Source organism: Lactuca serriola, chromosome 8 (genome assembly GCF_051521515.1).
Source record: "Lactuca serriola cultivar US96UC23 chromosome 8, Lser_US96UC23_V15, whole genome shotgun sequence".
In the NCBI taxonomy this organism is placed as follows: domain Eukaryota; kingdom Viridiplantae; phylum Streptophyta; class Magnoliopsida; order Asterales; family Asteraceae; genus Lactuca; species Lactuca serriola.
The window spans coordinates 187,806,899-187,816,668 of NC_136415.1; positions in this window are offsets into that span (position 1 = coordinate 187,806,899).

Below are 9,770 nucleotides of genomic sequence, written 5' to 3' on the forward strand. Positions count from 1 at the left end.
CATATCAAATTCAACAAAAAAAAAACGAAGATATAAACATAAATGATAGACCTGATAAATGATTTATGTCATAGTTATCCCTAAAATAAAAAAGAAGTCATCAGTGAATCTTAACATTGTCGATGATGGTGACAACAACTCAAATTAAGGAAAAAAAGACCTGATATTAGAGATGAAGTGGAAGGGGATGATTAGCTTCGTTGCAGATTTATTGGTTATAGTTTCTTTGTGGGGGGGGGGGGGGGTTCTATGTGGTTCATTTTGAAGGAACATCAATAAATTGCTATTTTTTGAAATAAACAGTTATATTTCGCAATATAGCTATAAAATAACAATATATTTTGAAAGTACATTGTCAAAAGTTGGATTATACTTGTTTAGACCCATTTTCACGCATGGTTGGCCGTATATAGTTGTTTTCCGTGTCACAAGTAAAAAATGTTTGAAGATACTTATATGCGACAAGCAAGGTCATTGAACTCATAAAACAAAAAGTATTGTCTATAAAGAGGTCCTTCAACGTTATATATATTTACCTATTTTAGTGTAATTTCTACACATTTCAATAATACCAATAACCCTGTTTTTTTTATAATTATTTTTTAATATCTATATAAATTTGTATTTTATTTATATGTTCCCCATGTTAAACGCTGGTCATAATCTAGTATATAATATAAAATAAACTGTGAAGTCTCTCATCTAATCATAATAATGTTATACATGGACTGATGTGTCTTTTATAATAAATTTAAACTGATAAGCTGTATCAAAACTGGATTGTTATAATCTTGAGGCAAGCTTACATAGCCGTTGTAATAATATAGCAAATATAAGACTCGATTGTCGAACTCATGGAATTCTTTTTATTAAATCTCTAAATATTATTAAAAGAGAACATTTAATTCACCAATAAAGCAATCAGGACCCTTGATTGAATTTCAATCATATGTTTTTCACCATTAGATTAGATTGATGACATCATATTTTTCAAATAAAATTCAAACACAATTACATTTAATTATAGAATGTTTAATAATTATAGAATCTTTAAATTCAATAATTACATTATCAATTATAGCATATCATTCTATTTATATACAAGATATTAATTTATTTAATTAATATTGTTCCTAATTTAACTCACTTATTTATAGCTTCTGATTTCAAAATTCAAACTCGTTTAGTTTTATTTAATTTTTTTTAAAGAACACATTAAATAAGCATATCAACAATTTGGTCATTAACCTATAAAATCTAATCTAATCCTATTAAATTAGCAAAATATTTAAGACTCAAAAATAAAGTAATCTCTAAATATTATTAAAAGAGATCCTTTAATTCATCAATGACCCCTTATTGCATTTCAGTCATATGTTTTCCACCATTAGATTAGATTGTTGACATCAACTTTTTCAAATAGAATTCAAACACAATTACATTAAATTATAGAATCTTTAATAATTATAGAATCTTTAAATTCAATAATTACATTATATAAGCGTATCAATAATTTGGTCATTAACGATTAACCTATAAAATCTTATCTAATCTTATTAAATTAGCAAAATATTTAAGAGTAAAAAATAAAATCAATATTATTTATAATTTATCTCCCGGTATATCCCACGTAAAATAAATAAATTTAAGATAATGGTTTTGAATTTAAAACTCATTAATTAAATAAGTCAATTAATTTGAATTTTTGATTCAATATAAATGATATGATTTTTTTTTCCAGATGAATTGAAAATCTCCAAGATAATATTTTAGGATCTCATTTTTTTGGAAGATAATGATTTCCTTATTGAAAAACAACCTATATATACTATTACATTGAAGTTGTTCTTCTTACGATTTTGGATTGAGTCGTATGATTTACAGTGTTCTTCTTCAACGGTCTTATTCTATAATTTTTTTTCTAGGTTCTTTCTTTACCCTGTTCTCCTTCTTCTTCTACAATTTCTTGTATTTACTTTGTTCTTATTACTTGTTATTACTATATTCCTGTTGAGAGGTCATGAAAAAAATCAACCAGTCTACTTTAAGTATATTAGTTTCATTCATTTAGTTGTAGAAACAAAATTATATCCTTTATATTATTTTTTTAAGTATGTTGACCTATGTTTGTCAAGAAAAAGTCATAAAAGTCGTTTTAACGTATGATGACAAAACTCGTGGAACGGTCCAAAAGCAAGATCAAGAAGTTTTTTATTGTTATACTTCAATTTGCATGAACAAATACATATATCTTGTTCTAAATTTTTCAATAATTCTTTTATACATATTATTATACTCTTTAGTTAAATTTTCTAATTTTATATTAATTTATTTATTTATATCAATGACTTTAGTTTCAAAATCGACATTCAAGTACAAAACTTCACCGGTGTGGTGTTACTTAGGTTATTTGATCGTGACACAAAGAAACTTTTGGAAAAAACCGCACAAGAGTTGCTTCAAAAGTTTAACGAGGTTATCGATATTAACTTAATTTATATAAAAGTAATTTTTTTTTTACCTTTTGTCTATCTATTTTTATATCTAATTTTTTTTTTATATTTTTAGGAGAGTAATACGGAGATTTATCCATTTACTTTTAATGTACTTTTCGATAAAAAGTTGGTGTTCAAATTCAAATTTCACATTATAATTTGAAGAACAAAGTTGATGTTATGCAATCTCAACCTTTACTGTTGATAATACAATCATTGTTGAATTGGAAAAAAAATTAACATCAAACAGAAAACATTCTTTTACGAAGAATACTACAAACATCTCTAAATATTATTAAAAGATAACTCTTAATTCACCAATAAAGCAATCAAGACCCTTGATTGAAATTTGATTGCATTTCAATCTTATGTTTTCCACAATTAAATTAGATTGCTGATATCATATTTTTTAAATAAAATTCAAACACAATTAAATTTAATTTTAGAATGTTTAATAGTTATAGAATTTTTAAATTCAATAATTACATTATCAATTATAGCATATCATTTTATTTATATATGAGATAATAGTTTTTCTAATTAATGTTGTTCCTAATTTAACTCACTTATTTATAGCTTCTGCTTTCAAAGTTCAAACCCATTTAGTTTTTATTTAATTCTTTTTTTAAAAAAACTCATTAAATAAGCATATCAATAATTTGATCATTAATCTATAAAATCTAATATAATCCTAATAAATTAGCAAAATATTTAAGCGTAAAAAATAAAGTCAATATTATTTATAAGTTTTCTCCGGGTATATTCCACGTAAAATAAATCAAATTGAGATAATGTTTTTGAATTTAAAACTCATTAATTAAACGAGTCAATTAATTTGAAATTTTGATTCAATATAAATGATATCATTTTTTTTCAGATGAATAACCGAAAATCTCCAATATAATATTTTAGGATCCCATTTTTTTGGAAGATAATGATTTTCTTATTTAAAAAAGCCTATATATACGATTACATTGAAGTTGTTGTGTTTATAATTTTAGATTGAATCATATGATTTATAGTGTTCTTCTTCAACACGATATATACCATTGGGATATAAATTAATTATGCTTAAATGTATTTACATAACATATTATATATCTATATTTCTGCTTAAATTTATTTATCATAATTATTCAATATTTACATTTAAGGGAAAACATGTGAAGTAGCAAACTCGTTAGAAAATAAGAGGGTTTATCTTCTGACGAACATAAACTTACTATACATTTTTTAAACTTTTAAGTTTGAAATGATGTTTTATATAATCGATAATTTCTTTAAATAAATTTGAATAATATTAATATATGTACTTTCCATTTTGAGGAATGGAAAATAAGAATATTGAAACGTTACCATGGTCGAGACTCGAGACTGGTAGAATATAATATCCGATCACCCCTCCACTAGCTTTTTCGATAATATAACAATTAAATATATCATACTCTCTCATACTCTCCATTGTTGACTATTGACTAATCATTGTAATCGATACCAAAATTTTTAAAAGTCAACATGGGGGTGCAATCTTTTGTATCCTTTGTATCCACCTTTCATTAGATATGTTTCTTTATGAATGTGACATCCGAGTTTTGATCCGTTAAATCTATGAAATTGAGTAAAGCATCACACGTTTAATTGGGCATAAGTTCTTATGCTTATTATTATTATTATTATTATTATTATTATTATTATTATTTTAAATGCTTTCTAGCATGATGTATTATGTTTTTTGTCTCAGGTAAAAGGTTTCGAGACACTACATTTAGAGACACAAGATTTGGGGAGTGCTTTTGAGATGCTACTATTCAGGCTTGTATTTCGAATTTATACTTTAACTAATAATGATCGACGTTCTAAAAAAAAACAAACTAATGATGATTGATCTAGACATTCATTACAAACGTTATTTCAAACATTATGTGGATTAACAAATATTGAAATTTATCTTCGATTATTAGTTACAAAATTTATAGAAAAGAAAATATGATTTAAACATGAATATAAATCAAATTGAGTTTTGGAATTTGTGGATGCCAGTTCACTATTAGAAAATAAGTTTTGAATGACATATGACACATTAGTTAATGATATACAAAAATGTATGTCATAAAAAATGTCATCATTTTTAAAACATGTAAGATTACGACATGCATTTTTGTATATCCTTTTTTAGTGTTGTAATAAAATAAAAAATAAAAATACTTCAAACAATTTATCAAATTTGTATGTCATCTTCAGGTGTCACCTTTTATTTTTAAAGAAATGCACGCGTCCTCAAAAGAAATGCACACGTCCTCCAAAATAGTTAAAACAGTTTATTAAATTTGTATGTCATCTTCAGGGGCCACCCTTTATTTTATAAGAAATGCACGCGTCCCCAATTTTTGCACAAAAAGTACATGAGATATCTTCCCTTCTATCTTTTTATAGTTTAGGACTTGACAAAATTGCAAAAATGGTCCCTGTAGTTGTCAAATTTATGCAGTTTTGGTCCAAAACGAAATATTGGTGCACGATTGGTCCAAAACTGGATCTTTTTAGTGTTTTTGGTCCCTGTACACTTAAAATGAATATTATGCCCTTCATATTTGTATTTTTTGTTTTTTATATTTATATTATTGTTTTTAATTATTAAAAGTCTTTCTCTCTCTCTCTCTCTCTCTCTCTCTCTCTCTCTCTTTCTCTCTCTCTCTCTCTCTCCCCCTCCCTCTTAAGAACACCCTCCAGATGCTACCCTCTCAAGAACATCCAACATATCCCACCATTATCATTTACTACCACGATCCGCCTACTACCATTTTCGTTCACTACCATCATCCGCCTTTCATCATCGCCGTTTACCACCACAATCCACCTGCTACCATCCTTGTTCTCCACCATCCCCTTAAGAACACACACAATCATTCTTTCTCACTCCTCCTGCCATTATCTCCATTTGTCACCACCGTTCGCTGCCGACTGCCCGACCACCTCCATCTCCCCCACCATCACCTTTCCTTCCCTAACCTGATAACCATTCGCCACCACCATTCACCTGAAAAATCAAACCAAAACGTCGAAAAATCGACGGATTTAAAAAAAATGGTGGATGTTGAACCACATATCCATCTTTCTCGAGAGGCGGTCTTGAACCACAAAATTGTTCTATGCGTTGAAATGTGGATTGATGTCGATTTTGTTATCGAATGGCCGATGTTGCAAAAGGTAGCTTGAAGGGAACAAGTGAGGTTGATGGTGGCGACACAATCAGAGCAAAAGAGAGTTGAGGGCCAAGGTTCTACTTCCCCGACCTCCTTCTCCCAGATCAACTTCTACTTCTTTCGAACAAGATGAGGATAAGAGGATACGAAGTCAATTTCAAGGATCTGAGATTGAAATTTCCCTCCTAATTCGAGCTAAAATCAAACAATGGTGTAGAAATCGAGCAACTGTGGGGAACGAGACGACGATCGATGGGGGTGATAGTCCAGTTGTTCCGGGTGGTCGATGACGATGAATTTAGGGTTTTTTAGTTGAGTCTTTCACTTGATTTTGTGATTCCATTTGTTTGAGCCTAAGTTTGTTAATGACATCTAGATATCTCGCCGTCACATCATGTATCTTGTTGTGGATCTCGCAATGGAAGCCGCCACCGAAGCTTGGGTAACAGAGTCGCCGTTGGAGTGGTGGTCTTACTTTAGGGTGTGGTGGGGTGTGAATTAATTGGAATGGGTGGTCCGATGATGGTGTTGAGAGAGAGAGAGAGAGAGAGAGAGTGAGTGGTGGGTTTATTTTGTTTTTGTTTTTTATTTTATTATAAGAATAAAAAATAAATAAAATAATTTAAAATATAATTATTTAAGGGGCATATTAGTCATTTTAGGTGGTATGTGGACCAAAAACATAAAAAAAATACAACCATAGGGACCAAACCCACACAAGGTATTTAAAATTAGACCAGTGGTGCACCAACATTTCGTTTTGGACTAAAACTGCAGAAATTTGACAACCACGGGGACCATTTTTGCAATTTTGTCTTAGGACTTTAAGGAGTTACCCAAAGGTTTGTAAAAAACTACATTGAATACTTTTTAGTGGGACAAAATTGCAAAAATGGTCCATGTGCTTTTCAAAATTATGTGATTTTGGTCCAAAAAGTTTGGTGGTGCATCACTGGTCCAATTTTAGTTTTTTTAGTGGTTTTGTTCCCTATCAGCTTGAAAGACTATTATACCCCTCCTAATTTTCTTTTTCCTTTTCTTTTAATTCATTTTTTAATTATTATATTAAAAAAATACTCTAAAAGAAGGACCCTTCTCTCTTGCTCCTGTACATACCATTTTTTTTAAACACACACATAAACACATACCATGAAGAACACCTCCACCCGACCTACTTCTACCATAAACATTCGCCTCCATCACAATCCGTCACCAACCACCTCCATCTTTTCCACCCTTATCCCCAAACAGACGTCTCTTATTTGTTTGACCTGAAACCTAGATATTATCGAAGGTATCAATATTCCCTCCCATCAACAACTAAGAAAGGGATCTAGAAGCTACAATGTTTGTCACCACCAGTGAACCATAAAACCACCATTGATAATATCCCCCACCACCAATGTTTTTCATGCCTTCTCGACGAGGGCCAATTTTTTTAATTTTTGGATCTGGAAGGGGGAAATTTTTTGACTTGAAAAGATTTATAGGTTGTGATATTTGTTGCAGGTTCCAAGTTTGTTCTTGATTTTGGTTTGGTATGGTTTGGTGTTGATTTTAAATTTAATTTGGGGAGAAGAGGTTAGCCGAGTTTCAATTTCATTTGGTGAGAAGAGGTTAGCCGATCGTCTTCTCCGACAACTGGGGTAGGGTTGGTAGGTTTTTTTAGTGCTGCAGATCCAAAAGGTGGTCGTGGTGATATGATCAATATGGTTTTCTGAAGCCCATTCTTACGTATTTTCTTCACTTACGGTTTAAAATTAAGGAGATGTTATGGCAACATTATGTTGTGGTAATAACCAAGGGTAGAGGCTAATGGATAATGTAGATGACGACTGATTATGTTGGCTAGAATGGATAAACAAAGGTGGCATTCTGCCACTCCCTTTCTCATTGATTATGAAATGGGTTTGGATATTTTATTATTTATGATGTTGTGAAACCAACAAGTTGCACACAAAATCAGACTGCACTCTACATGTTTTTGTTTATGCCTGTAGGAGACAATGAATGAAGTATTGAAAATTTCGATTATCATCATGGTATTAATATATAGCTTTTGGGAAGAAAACTTCAATTTTAAGAGTGTGAGAAAGAATGATAGGGAAGAGACTGGAGTCGGTTTTTTAGAGAAAGGGTGGGTTTTTACTGGTAGTGGTGGTGGATCATATGTTCGTCGGGGTTTACAGAGAGCACAAGTATGTATTTGTGTTTTTGTATGAGAGAGAGATGGTGATATTTTATTTTCTTTTTTAAATCAAAACAATAACAAATTAAATAAAAAAAAATTAAAAAGAAGTAATAAAGGGCATATTTGTTATTTCTGTAACGACCCATATTCCAAGTCCAAAATTTCCTTGTTACTTAATTGATTTATAAAAAAAAAACGTTTATAAGAAAACACCAGCTAATAGTAACTTTTCATAAATCCACAACTCATGATTGAAAATCACTCGCAATTACAACAACGTAAGAGTACGATCCCAAGAAACTCTAATGCGGAAAGCCAACATGAGTGTGTATGATGTGCCGCTACTGTGCCAGCTCCTTCCCCTTCGCTGAAGAGGTACCTGAAATCAAAACTGTAAAGTGTAAGCACGAAGCTTAGTGAGTTCCCCCATCGTACCATATATCATACAATCACGTAACATACATACTGTCGGGCAATTCTGGGGTGCCCGACCTACCCGGTACGACCATTCTGGGGTGCCGACCTACCCGTGTCAAGCTATTCTAGGGTGCTGACCTACCCGTGTCAAGCCATTCTGGGGTGCCGACCTACCCGTCGGTCCTAACAACCGAACTCTACTATGTAACACATCATGCCAGCATATAACATATCAGTTAGTAGCAAACCTAGATGATATCACAAAGACGATCATCTAACATACAACTCCTACTGGTGGGCCAGTATTGTGGCCATAGACCCACCGCTACTGGAAAGTAACTCACTTCGATCAAGTAGCTGCTGTCAAACTAAGTGGGAAGTCTCTTCCTGCTGCCGCTCCGGAAATCCTTCGACTACAATCCCTACAAAACACTCAGTCAGAACTGATATCTACTCTTAGGGTAAAATAACTATTTCACCCCCAAATAGGTCCAAGTCAAAGTCAACTTCAAGTTGACCCGACTCGTCGAGTTGGTCCTCCAACTTGTCGAGTCCCTCATCCTTTACTCGTCCTTATCCACGTCCTGACTCGTCGTGTTTGGCCTCGCCTCGACGAGTTCCTCTCTAATATGAACATTGCATGAAACTCATCCGACTCGCCGAGTTGTATGAAGGACTCGTCGAGTTCACCTTCATCCGAAGAACAAGTTTGTCCTCGACTCACCGAGTTGTATGAACAACTCGTCGAGTTCATCTTCAATCTTAAGGAGATTGTCTTGAACTCGTCGAGTCTGTTCTAGTACTCGTCGAGTCCCAATAACTCCAAATCTAAAACCAAGTCCAATGTGTTGGGTCACTCTTTCTAACCTACTAAAGTCCCTCTAACACCCAGCTAAGTTCTTTTAGACTCTTATCAGATATGGGACTTTATGCCTTGGACTTGCCGAGTCCAAAAACGGACTCGTCGAGTCCAGTCTTGACCAATTCCATGCAGTTGATCTAAATGAGATCTAACACACCAAAACAATAAATCTGGCTTCCTAATGTCCACTTGATGCAGATGCATGGGGTTTTTAGCTCAAAATTCCACATAAAGTGTCCTACAATGTGCATGGGGCTCTCATGGCCCTAAAGTTGGCACCTTTAAGCCATGAGACCCCTCTTAAGGTCCATATCTGAAGTCAAAACCCACTCAACACTTACAGTTTCAAAACATGACTTAGCAATCCAAAGAGATCCCAAGTTAAAGATGAATAAACACATAGATGAGTCAAGACAGGAGAATTATACCTTGAAGCTGCTGAAAATGAAGTAAAATCACTAGATATACTGGCCCCAACTCAAGTTGCAAGCTCCTTCCTTCTTTCCAAGCTTTACAACCACAAGAGAACACCAAAATTCGCCTCAACAAAGCACAAGCAGCTAGGGTTTCAATGATAATTGTTTTGGGAGCATAGGGGACAA